General features: G+C 42.9%; 1 protein-coding gene across 1 annotated transcript in view; it reads right to left on the bottom strand.

Annotated features, from left to right (window-relative positions):
- Nucleotides 1-18,815, bottom strand: part of Lifr (LIF receptor subunit alpha) — a 66,063-nt gene extending 47,248 nt beyond the window's left edge. The window contains exon 1 of the mRNA XM_027401338.2: nt 18,548-18,815. The gene's annotated coding sequence lies outside the window, so the exon portion shown is untranslated. The remainder of the gene's footprint in view (nt 1-18,547) is intronic.
- Between the last annotated feature and the right edge of the window lie 5,728 nt (nt 18,816-24,543).

Genomic DNA, 24,543 nt, shown 5'->3' with positions numbered 1-24,543 from the left:
TCCAATTGGTCTCAGTGCCTCCCCACAACCATGTCCCCTAGGGCATCCCTTGCAGTATCTCCTATTCTTCCTACCTTTCAGGGATGGAAGCTATATCCCCGTCAAGAGTAATGTCTGCTCAATCATCACCTACCTCAGCAAGGCTCTAGGAGTGACTAAATAAATATTAATAATCACTACTAAACAAATGAATTTTCATTTATTATAGGAGTGAGATATTCTAGTATTAAATCACCAGGGCTGAGGAGACAGCAGCTCAGTCAGTAAAGTGTATGTCACACAAGTAGGATGACTTGAGTTCAGTTCCCGACGTCCACTTCAAGGCTGGGCATGGTGAGGCATTCTGATGCTCTCATTGCTTGAGGTGGGGGGAGCAGATACACTAAGACTCCTGGTGCTTTCTGTCTGGTCAGACAGCTTAGCCTCACCAGTGAACCCTAGGTCACAGACATTGTCTTAAAAAGCAAGGAGGACTTGGCACCATTTTTTTTTTAAATTAGCTTCTCAGTCATCATCTGGGATGAGCAACATCATTAAAAACAGCATGTATCATAAAGCAGGTCCACATATGAGTGAGTACATATCATGTTTGTCTTTTTGTGATTGGGTTACCTCGCTCAGAATGGTTTCTTCGAGTTCCATCCATTTTCCTACAAATTTCAAGATTCCATTGTTTTTTTCTGCTGAGTAGTACTCCATTGTGTAAATGTACCACATTTTCTCCATCCATTCTTCGGTTGAGGGCCATCCAGATTATGACTGAGAAACTAATTTAAAAAAAAAAATGGTGCCAGGTACCACAAGAGTAACAGAACTGTGCTGTTTTCTGGGATTTTGTTTTTTACTTTTCTGTTGTTGTTTGTTTGTTTTGTTTTGTTTTGTTTTTTTAAAATGGAGTGTGCTGGATGTCTCTACAATTTTGTTCAAATGACTGCAGAACCTGGAAAAGCTGTTGCTGCTATTGATGCATAACATATTGCCATTATTGCTCTCTCTCTCTCTCTCTCTCTCTATATATATATATATATAGAGCATATATATATATATATATATGCTCAATTAGCATATATATATATATAATTGAAACTCAAAAAAAAAAAAGCAAGAAGGACGGCTCCAAGGAACAAAACCAGAGGCTGACCTCTGCCTCCATGTGTATACCCAAGTATGTATATCTGCACACATTAACACTGAATTAAAGAAATAAGGAAATGAATAACCCAAAGAACATTCCTACAAGCCATTGTTGCTATGTAAGAAAGCATGATAAAGGCTTACATTCAACACAACCAAGAGCAGCCCAATTCCTCACAACAGGTCCAGTCTTCCTCAACCAACCCCCTAGAACCAGAAGTGTTTCAGAGTCTGGACTGTTCTTTCCTTTGCACCTTGGTACTTGTGCATGTATAACGAATTATCTCAGGGAAGGAAGCCCAAAGCCAAACCTCAAGTTCCTTTGCTGTTCATACTGACCATCAACTGGACAGTCAAAAGGCAATTTTTTGCTTTTTTAAAAATTTAAATTAGTAACAAGCTTGTTTTATGTCAATCCCAGCTCCCTCTCCCTCTCCCCCTCCCCTCTTCCCCACTGATCCCCAATCCCATCCCCTTTCTGCTTCTCAGGAGGGTGAGGCCTTCCATGGGGGAATCTTCAAAGTCTGTCATATCATTTGGAGCAGGGCCTAGGCCCTACCCTGTGTGTCTAGGCTGAGAGAGTATCCTTCTATGTGGAGTGGGCTCCCAAAGTCCATTCATATACTAGGGATAAATACTGACCCACTGCTAGAGGCCCAGACCTCCTGACACCCACGTTTTGGATTGGAGATAGTTAACCTGTAGCTGTTTTTGTGCTCTCCCATCAATACCAAGGCTTCTCTCTTTTAAAAACCTTATCTAATGCTTGGGTTGTAAAGTTGGCAATTCCTTCATTGTATAATAAAAATACCTCTTCATCTGGGTTTTTGGAAATTTACAATGTTTTCTTTTAAATCACTCATTCTGGCTTTTGTTTGTCTTTTGTGGGTTGGGTATTAACCATTTCCTTCTTTCTGATGGAGAGTTATAGTACGCACAATACCTGTGCATATACTTTACAACACTTTCCAGGTCTGCACCATGACCCGAGAATGCATGCAAACTGCACCTGTTCCTACCAGGGGCATTTAAGATTTTCATCAAGGGGCTGGAGAGATGGCTCAGCAGTTAAGAGCACTGATTGCACTTCCAGAGGACTTGGGTTCAAATTCTAGCACCCACATAGCAGCTCACAACTGTTTGTAACTCCAATATCTGACACACAGACATACATGCGGGCAAAACACCAATGTACATAAAATAAGTTAAAAACAAAAGATTTTCATCAATTGGAGCTTTAACCCACATAAAATCACCATTGGTATATGGCAAGAATTAAAGACTCAGCTGCCCTATTGGTTACCTAAGCACCTGTGCATATCCTAAGCACCTGTGTTAATTAAATAATCCATCCCTTCCCTTGCTTGCTCCTGACACCAGCAGGCAGTGCTCCTCCTCAGCTTGCCTGGTGATTTCTGGCTCTTCTCACCCTTTATTCCCTCACTGAATATTATCCACTCTTGTGGCTTCAACCACCACTCATACGCTAATGACTTCCAAATCTGTTTCACGGAATTGGCTCCTGCCCAGATACAGACTAACCATTTACCAGACAAGTGAGCGCTTATCTACACAAATCCACTCAAGTAGGTTCCCAAAACAATGTGAAAATACTTGGATGCTGCATATGCACTTGGATGCCTCAGAGTTCTCAAAAATCCAAAAGGAAACACAAGGAAATTCACTTTCCCCCCTAGACATGTTCTCTTAGGCCCTGGGCCAATTCATGATTACTCAAGACAGTCACTCTTGACTCCTACTGTGTCCCTCCCACCTGATCATCAATTTTACTCCCAAACACTCCTTATTTTTCCCACCCTCTATTCCTCCATCTCCTTGGCCACAGCCCCTGTCACTTCCAGCATAGGTATCTTAACCCATCACTTAATTCATTTCACCTCTCTAGCAAGCGCCTCACCAATTCAGCTTCCTCTTGAGATGCAGGGCTTCACACAGAAGTCACATGTGCATCCCATTCTCGCCTCCATCCCATTCTCCCCTAATCCCACTCATTCAAGCCCCAGAGTAAACAGCATGAGGTTGTCCCACCCACAGAACTGATACTATAGCCAAAGTTACAATCTAGTGTCTACACCACAATCTCCTCCACCCTGGCCTTTCTAGAGCCACTGATGCTTCTTGGCTGTAAGGCTAACCCTCTATCTCAAGCAAAGCACCACCTGTACTTTAATTTTCATTTTTCATGTTTATCACAAAATATGGAGATAATACTCACCCCTTCTACTTTCCTACCTATTGATTTTTAAACTCTTTGAACAGAACATTGCCTTATGACCCCTTTGCATCTAAGAACACATCAGACACACTTTGTACTCAAGACTTATTTGACAACTGGACCAAACATTCAAACGAAGTTCTTAGTAAGGACTTAGATATCTCAACTGTTCCCTCACTGTTCCTTTACATCCCAGAGAGTGAGGTAAATACATACATTTAGAAATGAAATGACAACCTTGGCTCAAACTGCTGTCAGTTTCTTTTCTAAATACACAGATTAACCCACTCATAAAGGCCTGCAGAAATTCTGGGAGGGAAAATGCTAACTATGCAATCCTCTACCCTCTCTCTTTTTACAGTAAGACACTGAGGCACAGGGAATGTCACACAGCTAAGAGGCAGAGCTGGGAAATGTGAACTCAGCTCCGCCTACAAATCTCAGCTGTGAAACCCACAACAGAAGATTCTGAGAACTCCAGGAGTCCAGGGCTCCAGCACCTACTCTGTCACTAAAATGGTGGCAGCAGGGACAAGACCTCAGACAAACAGCTGGAAGGTTAGGTCTGAGCTCTCGAATGACAGGACTGACTGACTCAAGGTTGACCTTGCTTCACATGTCAACAAAACAAATGAAACAAATGCAATTCAAGAGTGGTTGTCCTCTCTGAGGACACCTTGTCAGTTACCTAGAGCACCCAGCAGTGGTAGAATGTGCTTTCGTTCAACCCTGTTGGGTTAATGCTGTACTAGGGGAAATGCCACCTGCCTCGGCAAGTACTTGCTAATCACGTCCTGATCCGATAGTCTGTGCAGAGGAGACTAAATGGAAAACTACTTCCATCTCAGTGTTTTCCATCCAGCTCTAAGTATACTTTTGATTAGTTGAGCTCCTAACTGAGCAGGTGCAAACTCAAACACACCCAGAGGCCAGCCAGACAAAGTGGTTGTGATTGGCAAAGGGTAGTGCAGTGATAAATGAGCCTGTACCTTTATCACACCAGAGATGGGCAATGTGTCCTGCAGCTATGGAGCTTCCAGCTTTTCAAAAGTCTGAATTGCCATTCTGTCTCACACAAACTCAGACAGAAGAGGCAGGAGGAGCTGCTGTCCACAGCATGGGCACCTTCAACTTGGGGCACTGGGGGTCTATCCAGGCTTTCCCCATTCCTAATCAGAAGGGTTTTGCTACAAAAAAAAAAAAAAAAAAAAAAAAAAAAGTGAAATCTTACTTCAAAATGCCGTTTAGGGGGAAAATACCGCAACACCATTTGAGCCAAACAAAACACATTTCCAGGCCAAAACACTTCTTAGGGAGCCAGCTAAAATGCCTGCCTTAAAACAAAATGGCAAAAAAAAAAAGAACGAAAAATAAAAACAAAAACCCTCATCTTAAAATATAATTGTTTTAATATTTGTGTTTCAATACACAGATACTGGCCTAAATTTGCCTTGATATTTTAATATTTTTTTAAAGTCATGAATCTGAAAACTTTTATCCCCAAAGAACTTTCCCCTTTATTCTCAGACCTCAGTTTAGACATCAGTTTAGACTACAAAGGAACAAGAGGGGTGGGAGGAAGGGAAGAAGGGCAGAGAGAAAGGACAGGAGGGGGAGGAGGAAGGAGAGGAGGGAAGGGAGGAGGAGGACTCACCCCATCTTCAACATAAGAGTGCAACAGAAAAAAAAAATCCAAAGATTTTGAAATAATTGGCATTTGGCAGAAATCCTTCAAAGAGGGTCATTTTTGTCAAGAAGCAGATTGCATTAAGTGCTTGACCAAAGAACTGATGAGAAGCAACTGGAGGAAGGATGGGTGTATTCTGGCTCCTGGTTTGAGGGTCAGGCCAGCAAGTTGGGGAAGACATATTGCCAGGAGCTCACACTGCTTCCATGCCTAATTAGCATAAAGCTAATGCTGTTGTTCTACTCCTCGTTTACTTCATTCCAATTTGGACAAACCCCAAGGCATGGTGCTACCCCACCTCCTCACGGCGGGTCTGCCCCCATCATTTAAACCTCCCTGGAAACAGCCATCATACATACACCATGAGGTTGGCTTTCTAGGTGATTTTAAGTTCCACCAAGCTGAGGATCAGGATTAAGCATTGGCATGGCATGGATCTCCACCCCAGAGATCCACAGACCTGCTATTGATCCTGGATCCAACTACGTGCAGAAAGTATTGATCTGGGGTATTGAGAAGGGATCTGGAAGAGAGAATGGATCACCGTGGCCAGCTGCACCACTGACCTGACAAATTCTTGGATTAATCGAACAAGAGGCAGAAAAAGACATAAAATGTCTTAGGGTGAATGAGATCTTCTCTAATGTCCCAATGATGTTCGAGAAGCAATCACCCTGAATGGACAGAGCTAACGGCTCCTTTACCAGCTGACCAGCTTACTCAGAGTGCTATTTAATGATGTTGACCAGGACAAAAGGGAGAGAGACAACTGGAACAATTTTGTGTGTGTGTGTGACATTTTTCATTAATGTGCTGGATAAAGGAATCCCAACCATTAAAGTTGTGAAAGAAAAAAAAATGTACAAAACAATAAATCCATCCCATGTGGTAATGAAGATGCTAACAAACCAATCCAATAAGTTAATTTATTATTATTAAATTCGTTTAATAACGAATTTAACACTGGTAACTTCAGGGTCCAAATGAAAATGGCAACTGTGTTAACACATGGGAAATGAACAGATACAGGTTGGAAAGAAAAAATATAATATGAGGAAAACAATCAGGGGAAAAAATAAGACCTACACTGTAATATGGGCTGCCAAAGAAACAGTGTAAATAGTGTTTGAAATCCTGTCCTCTAAGGGTGTTAAAATTAGAAGATTCACTTTTAGTCTAAAAAAAAAAAGTAAGACATAAAATACAAAAAATTATTACCCAACTTATTATACTGCTACTTTGGCAGCCATATTACAATGTGGGCGACTAGACACAGGGAGTAGCTTGTCCCTGTGGAGTTCAACAAAAACCTTATTCTTAAGATGTTCTCACTCTATCTCTTTACAGGGGCAAGCTACTGCCTATGTACGGTCCCACCTACCCTAAGGACTGTAGGTAAGTAAGCTCTAAGAATCTCCAATCACATGCCGGATGTTTTCCCACTGCTCCAGTCTCAAGAAGCTTTATACAGAAGACATGGTAAAATGAGCAAAAAAAAAAAAGCATCTTTTAAGGACAGCATAATTACTGTCTACTTCACTACCACAGTGGTTCTGGGGAAATAAGACCAATGTCCAGAGTGAGGCTGGCTGAGTCCTTCTCAGCCCTCACTTACTGTAATGATCCCAGCCCCTCCAATGTCAGCACTTTTATGCCGAAATCTCCCATGGCTCTTCCTGGCCTTGAGGAGGTCCCAATCTGAACATGACACAAGTTCATTGCCGTTTCCTACCAGCTTCACCCCTGAACCCCACGTTTCTTCCACCACCTCTTCCACTGCCCATGGCTCAAATCCAGTAAATGCACATGGCTCTGCCTTCCTCTGTCATTGTTCTACCCAAGGCATCCTTCCCAAATCTCTTTTTCTATCTTTTTAACAAATTCCAACTTGCCCATCAGATCCCAGCTCACATCCCCAAACCCAGCCCTCCTGTGTTCCTGCAGTTTAACACATACACCTCCTACAGTAGAGAGAAATAGCTTGCAGAACCGTCTTACTCAGCAACTGGTACAGTGTTGTCCCCCCACCCCCACCCCACTCCCCCACCCTCCACCTTAAGGAAAATGTCATGTAACAAATATGACAGTTTTAATATACAAAAACACAGAAATGGGCAAAACATAAAAAGATACTAAAGCAAGATGGCTACTTTCAACAGAAGTAAAAATACACAGTTCAATCACTAAGAGGCATGCATTAATGGACAATAAATCTCGAATGTTACGTGAGATGCAGTCTTACGATGGTTTAGACAAGGTTAGAGAGAACGATGACAGCCACCAGTGGGCCAATGTGGAGAAGCTGAAACCCAACTATATTAAGTCTCCAGTATGAGTACATACAGTGCTTGGGTGGGGGGTTGTCTTTCATGTGCTACTCAATGAAGAAACGAAGGAGTTAAGTGACTTGCCTAGAGCCTCATGACCTGTAAAGAGCAAAGCCAGAAATGGAACCCAGGCTTGTGACTGTGATTCCAAGGCCTGAGTCACGTTATGATGCAATTTTACTTGAAAGCCTCTGACTTGATGTTGACGGTGGTGGTTGTGATGACAAGACAAATTAATCTGATAAACATGATAAGCATTTATTGAACATTCACTATTTGCTCAGTTCAGTGCCAGGTGTGGTGGTGCATGCCTTCAGTCCCTGAAGTTCGGAGGCAGAGGCAGGAGAACTTCTGTGAGTTTGAGGCCACTCTTGTCTACATAGTGAGTTCTGGGATATCCAGTACTACACAGACAACTGTTTAAAAGCAAACAAACAAACAAACAAACAAAAATAAGACCTAGCCACTTCTAGAAACTTTTCTGTGAGGGATATTGGACAAGATTGCAAAGATGGTCCCTGGATGGGTCTGCACTGTCTAGAAGACCAGAGAGCTCATCACTTGGACACCCACCCAAGGCCCCACCTCTGTAAGCATTCTGACCATCTCTTGCAGCACTCTTAGGAATTTCTTAAGACCTTAGGTTAATATAGGTAAAACCTACAAGCATCCATTTTTAAATTATTCTGACTTTCCCCCAGATGTCTATGTAGCTCCCAGCAGCTCTCCCTCTAGATGTAAGCACAATTTGTTTCTTGCCAGTCTCAGACATTTTGAGCTCACACCCAAAGAAGATTCTTGATTTACAGTCCCCAATACATTCTTCCCTGATCTGTGCCTTATCGAAAAATGGTAGAGACACTTTCCAAAAATAACTTGCAAAATCCATAGGCCAGGAGTGGTGGTCCATGCTTATAATCTCAGTACCTAGGAGACTGTGGCAGGAGGATGGCCCTAGCAACCTCCCACAGGTCCTGTCACCCACCTTTCACCACTGTGCCCAGCATCCTGTTCTTAGTGCACTCATCAATATCAAGACATGTGATTCTTGTTTACTGCCTGGTGCTCCCCAAGGGGCAGGTCCGTGTCACAGAGTGAGACCCAATGCACTACCTCCATGCCATAGCCCCCAGCATTTATAAAAACTGCCAAATACACAGAAACGGTATGGGGGAAATATGTCAAATAGCTGAATAAGTAAGTCACTTTACAAATGGAACATTATGCATAATTCTGTATCATGGAAGATGATTAAGTTACATTTTTAAGACATATTCCAACCACAGCTTAACATACTTAGAAGCATGGATATTAAATATATGTCTATCTTAATAAGGTTTACTATTGCTGTGATGAAACACCATGACCAAAAGCAACCTGGGGAGGAAAGGGTTTATTTCACTTACAGTTCCATATAACAGTTCATCATCAAAAACAGTCAGGACAGGAACTCACCCAAGGCAGGAACATGGAGGCAGGAGCTGATGCAGAGGCCATGGAGAGCTGCTGCTTACAGGCTTGCTCCCCATGACCTACTCAGCCTTCTTTCTTATAGAAACCTGGACTGTCCAGCCCAAAGGGAGGCACCGCCCACAATGGGCTGGGCCCTCCCCAATTGGTCACTAATTTATTACATCTGAATCTTATGGAGGTGTTTTCTCAATTGAGGCACCTGCCTCTCTGGTGACTCTAACTATGTCAAGTTGACATAAAACTAACCAGTCCAATGTCTAAGTATGCACAGAAATTAATCTATCATCTATAATATAGTATCATATGGAGTTACCTCTGAAGGCAGAGGCTGAAACTTTAAAAAACTTCATCTTGAAGCTTTCTCAATTTTTATAAAATAAGTATTTTTCCTGTGTAATTTAAAAAGATATTTCCACTTTTTTTTTTTTTCTCTTGAGACAGAGTCTCACTATGTAGCCCTGGCTGGCCTGGAACTCACTATGCAAACCAAACTCACAGAGATATACTCACTGATCTGCCAGCTTCTGCCTCCCAGGTACTGAGATTAATGGTGTCGACCACACCCTAAAGATAGGTCAACTTCTAGAAATGTACAGATGTAGAATAAAAACAACTCCCAGTAAAGAAATAGCAGCTAATAATAATGAACCAGTATTTTTCTGATTACTCAATTATGGAACAAAATGATACAAGCTATACCAAAAGTCGTTATTTCCAACCCAGGAAAGAATGTGAAAGTTACTGGAAGCTGTGGTTTTACAGCGTATGTCTCCCAGGGGTCCACTGTGACTGCTTGCAAGCTTCTGGGGGTGGTGGTATTAGAGAGGAACTTTGAGAGGTGGGAGTTGGTGACAGGACTTTGGGTCATTCTAGGTATGTGATCAGAAGGAACTGTGGGATCCCAATGCCCGAGGACCAAGCCTAACACACAGACGACAGAAGGACATTAACCTCCAAATCACATTTCAGAGTCCATTTGCTACCCAGAGCACTGCTGTTGTCTTTCTTTCTTGTAGAGTTAGGAAAATCATGGAAAGCTGGGTGAGGTGGCTTAAACTTGCATTCCCAGCACTTCCCATCACGTGGGGATAAGCCAGCTTGAGCTACAGAGTGAGGCCATGTCTCAAAAGAGAAAAGGCCTCGTAAATAAAAGTGTGTCACAAATTCGTTGCATCTCACTAGGAGGCATTGTAGAAAATGACCCCACCCCAAGGGAAGCAAGCTAACTCTACTGGTTCCAGATGGGTGCAGGGAGTGAAGTAGACTGTGGGAAACGCTGGCATAGATGGAAATATGATCTATGACAAAATGTTGATCCTTGCTGGAGGCTCCTGGCTATGTCTATCACCTCCCATGAGGACTACTATGTGCACAATTCATGAAATCATCTTCCTTTATTTAGTATATGAGGAAATAAAATGTAAGGTGGCATTTGTCATGCGGATGACTTTTGTGACTACTGAGGCCCTACTTTCATCATAGAACTTGTGTATGTGCATATTGCATATCCACAAATTGCATGTTGTTCACAACGGCTACCAACATTCAAAACTCTGTACACAGTTCGTAGAACTAGTGCAGTTCACTTACCGTCAAACAGAGACACAGCTACCCTTGACTCATGGGAAGACCACATGCTGGAATTTCTCACTCAGAATACTCGTAAATTCCATGCATCCTAGATTTCTCAGGAAATGTATTACAAAGGATAATCTCACAAAAGCATGAGTTCTCCCTCACAGTTGCAGAAATGTGCCCTTCACAGTAGCAGTTTTCAGACCAGTCGCCTAAGAAATCGTCACCTAAGTTTAATATAAGTCCTCTGTAAATGTCAACAAGGTGACGTAATGGAGCGGTGGCTCATCCAGCAGGTAGAACAAGCAGACAGCAGTGTTTGTGTTCACTGAAAAGTAACATCACATGCTTTCTTTGGAAAGTACAGGACAGGGGACCAGGATTTGCTGCTTGCTACCTTCCTGCAGTGACTACCATTTACTGTGTGGACCTCTTGGCTCCACAGCGCAGTGGTTACTCCTATGTGTCATTCAAGGAGCAAGGGCACCTGTGTTCGGGGCACTGGGGCCTATCCAGTGCCTGGCAAACAGACACACCCACCACTGACTGAGTCAGCTCTAACCTTAAAGAATGTATCTTGGGACTGCTCAAGACAACTATACAAGGAAAAAAAAAATCTTCAATTGAAAAAAAAAAAAAAAAAAAAGGAAACTGGCAGCAAAAGAGTTTCTTCAAGTCAACAGGTAAGGGCAGGTGCCACCAAGCCTGACGACCTGAATTAGATACCTGGAACCCCCATGGTGAAAGGAAAAACAGTCTCTTGGGAGTTGGCCTCTCCACCACACAGGCTTGCACCATCACACATGCATACTCACACACAGATAAATAAATTATTTTCTCTTAAAAACTCCAATTATTTCCCAGTGGCCAGGAACAATATTGTGTCAGGATGCCCTGAAATGTTTTTTGTGACTCGTGTAATTTATAAAACAAAACTATTCTACCTAGAAATTCTCTAGCATTAAGAACACTTTGTCGCTTCTCTACTGGTAGGCACCGAGAGATGGCATCATCACCCACTCAACAGGGACCCAAACAGACACAGAACTTACTAAAGTTCACACCGCACTGAGAATGGAAATGGGATTTCCTCCTACCCTGCCCTGGTCCATATGCTTTCAGATACTGGAAATTCAGGTAAGTTAAAAGAGCAATGCAGTTGAAGTTGCTTTACATGGAAATAATCCCACCTAGTGTCTGGAGTGTAATCTTGACATGAAGTGTTATGAAACATACTACACACATATGCATGCACACACATATTCCCAACCCAAACTTACATTGCTCTATACATGCCACCTTGTCATCTGATTCATCAAATGATAAATTCTGAGCATCTGTCCATATCACCAGGTTACCCTCCACACATTACTGTTCCTCCATTACATGTGAATACCACAATCCATCCTATTACTGGACATGGAAGCTGTTTCCAATATGAAACTAGTATAAACAAAGTGATAAAAATAGTCTGGGCAAATTACAGGGGTGTTTTACTATGTATATTGTGGGGGAGCAGCCCTCAGCATCTGCAGGCAACTTTTTTCCCCCTGGTTCCCCTTCTTGATTCTGAAACATGCCACTAACCGGACTTCCCATCAAGTTGGTGACCCCTGTGGGAAAGACCAGGCTCCCAACAGGAGCGCCCACACACTGGTGCTGTGGAGACCAGACCACGGCTGTAGCTGGTTTCTATACACATGCTCTCTCTCTCTCTCTCTCTCTCTCTCTCTCTCTCTCTCTCTCTCTCTCTCTCTCTCTTTTCACCCCTTCCCGGTTTAAATTCCTAGGGGTAGAAATGCCTGACTAAGGGACAGGGCACATTTTTGAGGCTTTTGATGAGTAACACAAAATTGCCCTCCTGGAAAGTTACAACAACTTAAACATCCGCCAGGAGCACTAAGGATCGACGATTTCCAGAGACTGCAGGGTTTGCTAGATTTGATTTCAAACAGCCAAATTCCGCCCAGGACATAAGGTTTCAAAACAGTGAAATCACTGATAAGATACATTTAGAAAAAAGGCAAATAATTCAAGGCACAACTGCTCGACCTTAAGTGCATGTACGTTTTCAAACAGTAGAGATAAAATATTAAAGATACCAGGTGCCAGCAGACTGACAAGGTGACTTCAGGTGCCAACCTGGCTACTGCTAGAGTTGGGAGTTTGCATTTTAATAGCAGCATACTCTATTTTTTTTAAAACAAGAGACTCAAGAAATTATATATTCTTTCATATTGTATAAACCCTATCACTGTTAATGTACCAATCTGACAGCCTCAAATTTCTTTTACATATTTATTCAACAAATATGGGGTGCCTGCTGTGGGTCAGACACTATGCCAGTGGTGAGGACACATGGAACCCTACAGTGGTGAACCCCTCAGGGAAATGCTATTCTAGGCAGAGCTCAGAGTTCTACAGTTAAGAGTCAGTACAAGTGGGATAGGATGACAGTCGCCAGTGACTGTTCCCAGGCAAACTGTGACACCCTTAGGGCTTAGTTTCTTTACATATTAAACTCCAGAAGCTGGTCTGACCACCTGAGGGCCCTCTGACTCTCAAGTCGATTGTTTGAATCCTTAATTTTATATTTTCCTAAGAGTTTACATTTTCATCTCTATCTAGATCTAGGCTCTCACCTAAAACCATGTTTTCTTAAATGACAGTAAAACTGGTGACCCAGGTACCTTAAAGGAATAAACAGGGGTAAAGATCCAGTGAGGTGATTTATGCTCTCAACTTTTAACTGTTCCTTTGGAGAAGTTTCTCCAAGATTCTCACCTTATTCACATTTATGCTATAAACACAAAGGCATAAAGAATGGTGCAGTGGTGAGTCCCCAGGCCTGCTGTGTGGAAACAGCTGGCATCTTGTCATCAGGCCTCAGTGTTTACAGTGACACTCCAAGTGGCCCCAGGGGTTAAAGCATGCAACTCCTGGCAATAGATTCTCACCTTCATCCTACTCCTATTGGACCTCAACCAACCAACAAAATTCTGTCTACAAAATGATCACAACTCAACTGCCCGTTAGCATTTTCTAATATTAGAAGTGGGAAGCACTGCTTCTATCACCACTTACTATTTTCCACCAGATGTTCCTGCTACCACCATTTCAACTGTTCTCCCATCTAGGGTCTCCCTGCTGAAGTTTGCTTTGAGTAGCAGACACAGCACCCAATCACACACAGCTTCAGGAAGTAATATTGCCTCCTGGTGGCTCTTCAAGATACTACCACTTAACAAGCTCTTCTCAACTCTACACACATACACTGATTCCAATTGGTTCAGCCTTATAAAATAAAAGAAATAGTGGCCAAGATTTTCCCAGCATTCAAAAGTGCACTGGAAAACAAAACAAAACAAATCCACAAGACATTTTTCCTCACCTTCCAACACCAAGTCCTGAGGCTTGTATACACCACCTTCAGCTTCCTTCACCAGAGACTACTGCCACAGGTGACTGGAAGGAACATAGGTGGTCTCACTCAAGACAATGTAAGACAACGGGAACTTCTGTCCTTCTGCAACTGGTAAGAGCACTGCAAAGCAAATGCTTGAAGGTGCTTGAACTTTTAAGCCTCGAAACTCTTCACAATCTCTCCACCCCCAGCTTCGGCTATTTGCCTGAAGTGAAAACATGAAAATGACCAGGGCTGTTCTGGTCATGACTGAGGCATTTAAGATCCACTCTTTTCTTAGTGTCTGCATACGCTGCACCACACCAAGTTGGGAAATACAATTATCTCACATGGAAGCATGTTGCTATCATCAGGTATCAACCGGTCCGAATAGGAAATTAAAAATCAAGAAGAAATCAAACTCTCATTCTGCAAGATTACAGAACTCCTAATCCGGAATAGGAGCCCAACAGTCAATCAGCAGAAAGACAAGACTCTTACTACACAGCTACAACAATTGCTTGGCATCAAACCCATTTCCCAAGCTTTCAATTAATATAAAGGAACATATATTTAGAATGGCAAACAGATTAGGAGTTGGGAAGAGGAAATACCACAAGTTCCTGCTATTTCCCAAAATAGAGCAGGCACACACACATTCCTCCTGTGAGAATAAAGTACCTGAGAGAAACACACACTTCTGAACAGCTCATTAGTCAGCCGCATGCCCAAAGAACCTAAACATCCATATACAAGAAGGCGTCTGAAACTTTTACTCCCACGCAAATGACTAGTCCACTGGAATCAACAATGAAAATTCAGATGAAATCTCTCTCGGAAATCACTACGATTTACTAAAAAGGGCTTTGCTTTGTTTTGTTTTTAGCATTTCCGACTTGGATTTCATGACAGAAGAATGAAGTGCAACTGGCTTAAAACAACAATTTGAGAGTGTGTTAACTGTAATAGACATGGTAAGGTCAAGGGCCAGAACCAAGGTGGAGATCTCAGATAAAGACTCCTGACTAAGAATTTTGACCAATAGCTGGATGGTGGTGGTGTACACACCTTTAATCCTGGCACCTGGAAGACAGAGGCAGGCCAATCTCTGTAAGTTCAAGGCCAGCCTGGTTACACAGAGAAACCCTGTCTGGAACCATGCCCTCCCCAATAATAATTTTGACCAAAACTCAGGCAAGATTATTTTTTAAACTCTTTATTAACTTGCTCATTTATTCAACAAATAAAGCCCACAGCAGGCAGAGACCTAGCCCTGAACTGGTCACCCTCCAGCCCATGGAAGAATCTTCTACCCTCTGCATCTGCCCCACACCTCTAAACCAAAGGCAGCACACCAATCCCAGCACATGCTGGCAGTCTCCCCTTCTCCTCCATCAACACAGCACACCTAGCTCATTGGCACTGACAGTGCCCTCTGCTTGAGCTACACTTACCCATTCACCAAAATATAAAGGCTGCTTCTCTGAAGAATTCAGTGCTCAGCTCCAACCTTTCTACCCCAGGGAGGCTTCTTTGACCTCAACCCCACCCTCAGGCAGCATCCTCACCATAGCCCTCTCTACCTCAGCCATGCTATTTCATCATTTCCCTGGTCATTACCCCTACCTGATATCATCTTCACTGTTCCCCTGATTTTTTTTTTTTTTAGTCATCTCCACAATTCAGATGGAAGCTCATGACAGCTAGTCTTTTTATCCTGTATACAACTGCTTCTCAGTTCCCAGAAAATTGCCTGAACTAGTAACAGAAAACTGATAAACAGCTATGTATGAAGAACAAATATGGACAGAATTAACACTTCTGTACTGATACCTCAATGTTAGGTCCCGAATAACAAAGAAAAAAGGCAACATTGGGTTTTAATTACATTTTTGAAAGGATCCTCCCAGCTTAAGGAAGAAACAAAACAAAACAAAACAAACAAACAACAAAAAACCAGCCTCCACAAATGGTCATGTCAGGCTACATAATGCAGAAAGCTCAAATGCTAGCATTAGCACTACAATTTATTCTGCTTCAAAAATCACTCTAAGAGATGCCAAGGACAAATATTTTTAAAAGCATCCTTCCCCTAAGAGTTGGCAATAGTCTTTTCCCAAACTATAAAGGTGTGAGAGCAATATATTCACATTGAAGCAGAAGTTAGTGGTGATCTACCACAGAAAGCATGGATTGTGTCCTAACGGCAAGCAGATTCTCTAAAGCACAAAACTGTTCTGTCAGTGTAATAAGAGGCATGAGCCTTCAATGCATACTCGAAAACATTTAAGCTCTTAGGATTTTTTTTTTTTTTTTAAGATAGGATCTCATTTTGTAACCCTGGCTTGGAACTCTGTAGCCTAGGCTAGACTACAACTACAGAGATCCACCTGCTGTGGCCTGCTCAGTGCTAGGATTTAAGGCACCGCGCCTGGCTTGGTAGATTATTCTTATAATTGCACATTTGTTACTTTCTGTTGTTGAAACTCAGCCCAAGCTGTCATTAAGGAGATGATTTTAAGTCCTGACTATCAAAGCTCTCGTTTCACAGCAAAGATGCCACAAATCCCTATGGGTCACTTAGGAGTCATAAAAGCAAAGGATGTGCACTGGGCAGAGCAGGCATCCACTTCCTGCAATGTGAAGAAGCAACTCTCTGGTTCCTGGGAATAACTGAATCCACTTAAAAGTGGATTCCTGGGAATCCACTTAAAAGCCTCAAAAAAAAAAAAAGTGCTTTATGATAATTTCACAGCAAGATATCAGGAAGAATGTAAATACCTATCAAGAAAAAGAAACATAAATAAATCATGGTTCGTCCTTACTAGAGCTTTCAGCTGCTGTGAGAGAGTGAGGCAGCTTTCCTGGGGACTGAAGGTGACCATCAGGACTCAGGGCTCTGCAGGGGGAGGCGACAGAGCTGGCACAGAACAGGGCATACAGTGTATCCCGGACATTCAGAAGACAAAAGAGCAAAATGTTTGCAAAGCATTGAGCTACATTTGGAGAAAGACAGGAGTCTGTAAGCCTGGCTCCCACTGATGCTGTGGGGGTGTGGTGGGATAGAGGTGTGTTTTTTACTGGGAACTTTCCTGTTACTACTGAACCTTTTCCAGTGTGAAGACACATCCCCCAATTAATATGATAACATCTTCACACGACTGTTTACACTATTACTAACATTGACCTCAAGGATGAGTCTTCATTAGCAAAAGCTTATAAAAGTCAGAAAAGTTTCATTCGTTTCCACAGCACAGTGCCCGATTCGCATTTCCCAGAAGAGAATCCAAGTCTCCACTAATTAGAGCAGAGCGGCTTGTGATCTCACCTATTACAAAGCAAATACACCTCAGTTCAACTCTGGGAGAGCAAATAGCTGCACAGGCCTCCTGTTTAAACTGCGCTTAAAATTCTGCAGTGAAGCCTCCAAAGGAGCTTCGATGGAAGACAGAAAAGTCCGAGAAAGAAACAAGGAGCACAGGCCGCGCTGAACTCTGCTTTCCTCAACCAGGCTTAGACTAGAAGAAGCCTCTGCTTCTAGTATGACTAGATGCAGTATGACTAGTTCAGTATGACTTTGGATCCGTGTAGAAATAATGGCGTAAGGGGAAGAGGGGGAGAGCATCAGTTGCAATAAACAAATGCTTTAGTTTTTCATTGAGGTGGGGGTGGGGGGTTGCTTTAAATATGTGGGCACCATTTTTTTATTTATTTATTTTTCCTGAGACAGGGTTTTTCTGTGTAACAGTCCTGACCTGGAGCTCGCTTTGTAGACCAAGCTGGTCTCAAACTCACTGAGCTCCACCTGCCTTTGCCTCCCAAATGTTGGGATTAAAGGCATGCACCGCCACTGCCCGGCCTGGGCACCGCTTTTGCACCCCAGGCTAAATAGATCACATCAACTTGACTCTAAGCAATTTTGTTGAATATGCAACTGAAAACAAATTGAATGGCAAAGTTTAAACTGAAAGTTTTTCTGAAAAATAAAAACAATATATACTTTATGGAAAAACAAAGTTAAATGCAAAGAACACATTTCCATATAAATGCCAGTCAATAACGGTGTACGTGTCCTATCAATCTCTGACTGCTTTAAACACACATACAAAAATGGATACAACGATAACCCAAGTGTAAAGGAAAGACTGGTGTTTTGGCAGCTGAAGACCGGGGACAGAATCACATTACTCAAGCTCTCCTGTAAGTTCACAACACATTCTGAGCAGTTTTCTACGTGTCTGAATTCACCATCCCAGCTTTGTGCTTTTAGAGAACACATCACTAATGCCACCAATCAGGAAGCCTTAACTTTGCTCGCCTACACTTTAACTTGTGGTTTAATAAGTTTAGCGCGATCGGACACAAGCAACTAGAAACACAGACAGGTCAGTCAGTCAAACGCACCGTAAAAACAGAAAGGACGAGGAACTACTTTGCTGAGGCACAGAGGTTCAGAGGCAAGAAATCATCTGGCAGGTCGCAGCTCCAAATGGGGAATTAAAGGTCCTTACCGTCCCCTGGTAACCTCTGGCCTTGGAACTCACTGCCCTTCGCTCCGCACAAGTTCGGCTCGGTGCAGTCCGCGCCCACGCAGGCACCAGGATTGACCCTAAGCTGGTAGGGAGGGCGCGAGCCCGAGCAGCGCTGCCCCAGAGCCGGGGACGCGCCCCCCGCACGCGCTCCAGGCTGCCGCGCCGCGCCCCCGCACTCACCCGCCGTTCCCGCGCCGCTATCTTGCCATCCCAGCTGGCCACCGCCCCGGGGCAGCCCGGACCCTGCAACCCGGGACTGCAATCGCGAAGAAGCCGGCCAACAACAGCCACCGTTCCGGCGTCCCTGTCCCCTAGCAGGCCCACTCCAGCGGCCACCGACGACGGGCCGCCGCTGCCCTCTCCAACCCCAAGAGCCACCGCAGCGCCAGGCGACGATAACGGCCGCGGCCACAGCCGAGACGCTCCGGCGCGGACTGCGCGCCCGGGGGCGGCGCCAGCAAGAAGCTTGGCGGGGGGCGCAGCCCCTAGGCCCCGCCTAGGCCCCGCCCCGCGTTCCCCGTACCCCCTCCCTGCGCCAGCCCTGCCGCGCGCACGGGGCGCGGGCCCGCGAGGCCGCGCGTGAGTCGGAGCCGCTCGGTCGCGCGCGGGCTCGACGCCCAGGGTGGTGCCTCTGCTGAGACTCGGGTCGTGCGGCCAGCCTTGCAAGGTCACCGAGCCTCGGAGAGAGCGCGGCGGCCCTGCCGGTGCAAAGCCTCAGGAAAGGCCGGCGGAGCCCAGGCGGCCCTGAGGGAACCAGCCCGGCACCCATACCTCTGTCACTGTTCTTTGCAAACCTTGCATGGAGAAGGAAACCGGGGTCACCCCAAAAATGCACACGGACGCCAATGACTGCCCAAGGCACCTCGGTTGGCTAAGATTTTTTTCGATTTTGTGAGTTACCTAAACTGTCCCGAGGGCCAAGGTGCTGTCACTCAGGTCCCCTTCCTTCTTGGCGCATGGATCTCTCAGCTCATGAGGGGCCCGCGCGGGCATTCTGAGAACATCCTGGAGCCATCTAGTCGTGCCTCCGAGGCGTGGTGGGCTTATTTGTGCAGAGAAGAAACGGATCCCTTAATGGGGTGAGATTTTTTCCTCCCTGCATTGTTCCTATTTCCGCAGTTTCACTTGGCCTCGGTGTTCCTTCAGAGTAATGCACCAAATGAAATTAGTAGGAGAGTGTTTTATAGCGCAGAATCATGGTTTGAAGATGTTTACCCTCTGTGCCGGACGCGTTTGATGGTGTTCTCTTTAGCACAATTAATTTTGCGAAGTTCAGAAATGTGCCAGACAGAGCCACTGGCACGCAGTCACAAGACTCTGCAGACACACCTTTCACAGGGAGTTTGTTTTGATCTGTGACTTATCTGATGCACCAAGGCCAAAGAGTTTGTGAGAGACCTTTGCCTGAAATTCTAGACTCTAGAATCTAGAGCAATTTGTAAATTGGCAGGATGAACTTATTTTCTAAAAAAGATTCCCTGTTAATAATTTAACTCTAAAGCGGGCAACAAAACACCTGAAAATACACTGTGTGAAAAATAAGTTCCTTAAACAATATTATCTTCCAAAAAAATTTAAAAGATTACTAAGCGTGTCTGAGTGGCCACCTCCATTAAATTGCCTATTTGGAACACTGCCTCCTGCTGTCCATATGGCTGTTTCTAGTCTGGGTGCTTCCCCCTCCCCATTTAAGCTGTAACATAATTGCTTTTTCTTTATCCTCCTTCTTTTCCACAGCTTGAGAAACTTTTTACTCCTATTGGCAAATCCTGTCTTTTCCATTAGACACAGCACCTATGGCTCACAGAACTAGGAGCCAACAAACGTATTTTCATTTGTTTTGAAGTCAGAAGAGAAAATAGATTTAAGTGTTCTAATATACATTAATATTTCTGTCTTCGTACTTAAAGGTCCACAAAATACAATGTTTAAATTTGTAATAGCTAAAGAGACTCAAAAAGATATCTAGAGCCTAAGAAAATCATGGCACATCCTTGTTGCCCAAGACTGTGGAATCCTTTTCCATGGGAAAAATTTAAACCCCAGACAACATGACAGCATCATGATTTTCCCCTCACACAAAATGCTGACCCCTGTGGCCTTGTTTTCTCCACATGCATTCACTATTTAATCCTTACAGCACACCTGTGAACTGGGTTCTGTTCCCACATGTAGGAGCAGATGCAGGTTTTTGTGGGGCCTGAAATTTATGCAGTTTGGGTGGTCCTCTTAAACCAGAAAACAAAACAAAACAAATCAGTGTGTCCAACCTGCTCCAGCAGCCCTCAGCACCCGGTGGAACTAAGTGGACATCCAGCTGGAAAGGGACCTCTGTCTCAGCCCACAGTGGTTAAACTATCTTACTTTTACAAAGTGTACAAAAACACATGATCACACAAACATGTTGCCAAAGTTTTCTTGTATAGGGGCCAAGAAAATCTACCCACAAGCTTGTGCATCATAGAAAACCTGCCTTGTGTGTCCATTTCACAGGTAAGAACTTGGGCATTTATCACAGCTTGTTAGGAATACCATAATACCTGGATTACACTGAGGAATGCTTGGAAGAGTTGCAGTATGCACACTTCTCTGTGAGAAATCACAGGTTTTAACTTACATTATATTACATTTATATAAAATAGTAGGTAATATTTGCTTTAAAATATGCTAGCAATATTGGATATGACCAATCCATAACTCATCTGGGAGCATTTGATAAGATTCTGCAATCGGTGATGGCCAGAGTAAATTCCTTTTATGTATTGTATAAAGATGTAAATTAGCCAGTATGAATTCTTAAAGAATTACACCTTATATTGTAAGTGCCATGGATGGACCCCATTTTTATATACCTTTTCAGGAACCAGTTTTCTTTCCAAATACCACTCCATATAATATCTACTATTTGCATTTTCATGAAATTTGATGATGTTCATTTGCTACTTAAATTGTATACTACAAAGAGCCTGGTACATCTCCATAAATGTCTGTCAAATAAATAATAAAACAGAGGTAAATCACCTACTTAGAAGTGAAAGTGTAGGTTATATGGCAAGCTGAAATTGAATAGGAATGAGACAGTGAGATGCCGAAGTGTAAATACTCCCTGAATTCCTTCTCATTTAATTACTTTGTGTTTAAGAATTGTTAACATTTTAGAGTAAATGTAAAGCCAAGTTACTCATTTTCTTCTTCTTCTTTGTGTGTGTGTGTGTGTGTGTGTGTGTGTGTGTGTGTGGTGTTTCAGATGAATTCAGATTAGTATGATTTTCTTCATTTTTTAACATTATACTTCATTGTGTATTTAGTATCCTTCATTTCAAAAGGAATCGATGTTTTAGACACAACTTTTTATAATGTTTTGCCTTAACTTTTATCAAGATATATTTCAAAAATAAAATATATTTGTCATAAAGATACATAACGATAAAAAGACTTACACTCTTCTGTCCAGCAGCTGTCTATTCTACTTGCCTTTTTGTTTTGTTCATTTCTCTTCCTCCTTTCCTCTCCCTCCTCCTCCCCTTCTTCCTCTCTCCTCTATAGGAATTTATTTAAAAGTGTGATGATCCCCGTAATGAGCATTCTGGGCCTGAAAGGCTTTGTTCTTTGCAGAGCTGAAAACAGCAGCAAAATAGAGATGCTGGAGGAAGGGTTGTTATTGAATCACAGTGTCTTGGCCCTCAGAAGTCTTCTCTTGATGAATGACCTAATATGTATAGTGTTTGTCAATCAGCAAGATAAGAGATGCTGTATTCCTGGAAGAAATTTTGGAACCAGATAAGAATCTACAAATAAAGCATAGCTTTTCACTGGCAAATGGGTGAAATGGGTGAAACCATCCCCATTTTAAGTCTGACTGATAAATGTAGGTTTGAATTGGTTTATTTTAAAGCACAGTTTTGGACAAGATTCAAACCTTAATTAGATTCCAGTAAGAAGACATATGAGAGTAATCAGCTCATGTGCTCTAGATTTGATATTCTTTCCCCAAAGTGGTTTGGAATGCTATTTAAGGGACATGAAAAAAAAAAGTGATAAACACCATGAAAGAAAGGATCTTCCCAGAACTCTGTAATGTATTCTCTTCCAGATAAGGTGATTTCAGGGGTGTCACGTAGCACACTATACATCTATAGCATGGCCCTGACTTGATTGCATTTTGTTTGTCCTTTTTATTATTTATCCTGTGCTTTCTTCCAAAAAGGACTTAAAGCAGTTTACATAGAAAGACAAACATTAAGAAGTGTAAATATAATAATAATAACACCTGGTTCAGGCAAATAATAGCATATGAACACAAAACTAAACTTCAAGATTCCCCATAACCATGAATGAAGTAGGGGAAGTGAGATTTTCCATAACTCTCATTGTCAAGTGGAAGAAATCATAAACTTATTTAAGAGAAAGTTATTCCTGGGCCAAATCTGTAAGGAACCTTTTCAAAGGGGGTCTTTATGTGAGGAATACATAAAAGTCTAAGTTAAGAGGGACTCAGTCCAGCATTTGAGCATTTTATTAGTATAAAATATATACTAATAAAATATTGTATTTTATTAGTATAACACACACACACACACACACACACACACACACACACACACACACACACACACTTTCTGGTGAATAGCTTGAAATTGCTATTGTTGAAAGTCAGTAATGAGTCTCCTACAGTTTTTTTTTTTCTCCCCACCCTCACCCCCACACTTTGGTCACTGAAACCAAACCAAAGACATAAGATCAAATCTTAGTTTGTCCAATTTCCTTTTCTAAAATGAGAGTAACTAAAAGAAACAATGTCAAAAAGTTGTCAAAAATATCAAGTGACTTAATTTTTATAAAGCCACACATTACTGTGTCAATTTTGCTATAGTTTCCTTGACCAGGAATTTTTCTCTACCCACCATGCATTGTCTTTATTGTATACCACTTCAAACTTCTTTTGTAAAAATACATGGCATATGTGCCCCACACAAAGCAAGTGATATATGCTATGAATGCCAACGCTATTTTCATTTTAAATAAATATGCCTGTTTGAGCACAAAGGTGATAGATGGAGTGGTTAGAGCAGTCCTTTGTCAGAGAAGGCAAAGCTTGAGGGTGTGTGAGGACTGGGTGAGTGTGGTGAAATACCTACAGCACACTCTCTCCCCACATTTCCTTCTCCTGTTCATTACCACCCCGAGGCAACTAGAAACCAGTCCCTCTCAAGTATTTTGTTAACCTGGGGAAAGTTGACAGCCTCGGGTTGGGAAAGCCAACCTTCTGAGCCGGAAGCCTAGGACTAAGATTCATTGGGGGAAAGGAGAAAGGTGAGAAAGCCATTGCCGGGATGACAGGGACAACCTTGGGAAATAAACCTGCTTATCTGTCCCCATCCCCTCTTCTCTCAGTTCCAGTGAGCCCTGGTCTGATTGGAATCTGCATTTCACATCCTCCGCATTCCTCTTCCTTAGCAACCTTGACGTCTGGCCTGCCTCTACATCCTCCTCCTCCTCTTCCTCCTGCTCCCCCTCCTCCTCCTCCCCCTCCTCCTCCTCCTCCTCTTCCTTCTTCTTTTTTCTGCTGCATCTATACCTGTCTCACTCTTAGCTCATACCTCCCCTCCTTTCCCCACTCCCCTCCCCCTTTTCATTTACCAAGCACTCTTTTCTGTTCTCGCTTCCTCCATTCCCCCTCATATTCTTTATCTGTTACCCAGAGTCATTTCAGCGGGGCAAAGCACAGAATGAAAATGGATGCTATCTTACTTCTTACATCAATCATACACTCAGAATCCTGTGCTAATATTCTCAGTTGAGCTAATGGATCCCACAAAAGAGCAATTTGCTCCATTCTCGGTGGTGATATTAAGTCCATTATTTAATTTATTCCTACAGCTACTGCACTCAGTACCTTGCCAGAGGCATCTCTCTTACAGATGGAACAAGAAGCCAGAAGATTAAAGGATTGAGCTGAGGACCATCGAGAGGTAGTAGGGCTGGTATAAAACCTGACCCAAATTCTCTAAATCCCTGGATATATTATTCTAACTAATACACTTAATTCACAGACTTCACTATTCTGTGTAAAACCAAAAACAGCCATGAGAGAATGAGCTTTGTTTGCAGTTTCTGACCATGGAGACTTTGCAATGGTTACAGATTTGCCATCAGGCATGACTCAAGGTCACTGA

This window comes from Cricetulus griseus, chromosome 2, assembly GCF_003668045.3.
Source record: "Cricetulus griseus strain 17A/GY chromosome 2, alternate assembly CriGri-PICRH-1.0, whole genome shotgun sequence".
Classification (NCBI taxonomy): domain Eukaryota; kingdom Metazoa; phylum Chordata; class Mammalia; order Rodentia; family Cricetidae; genus Cricetulus; species Cricetulus griseus.
Note: the sequence above shows the minus strand (reverse complement) of the source record. Positions and strands in the feature narration are given on the sequence as shown.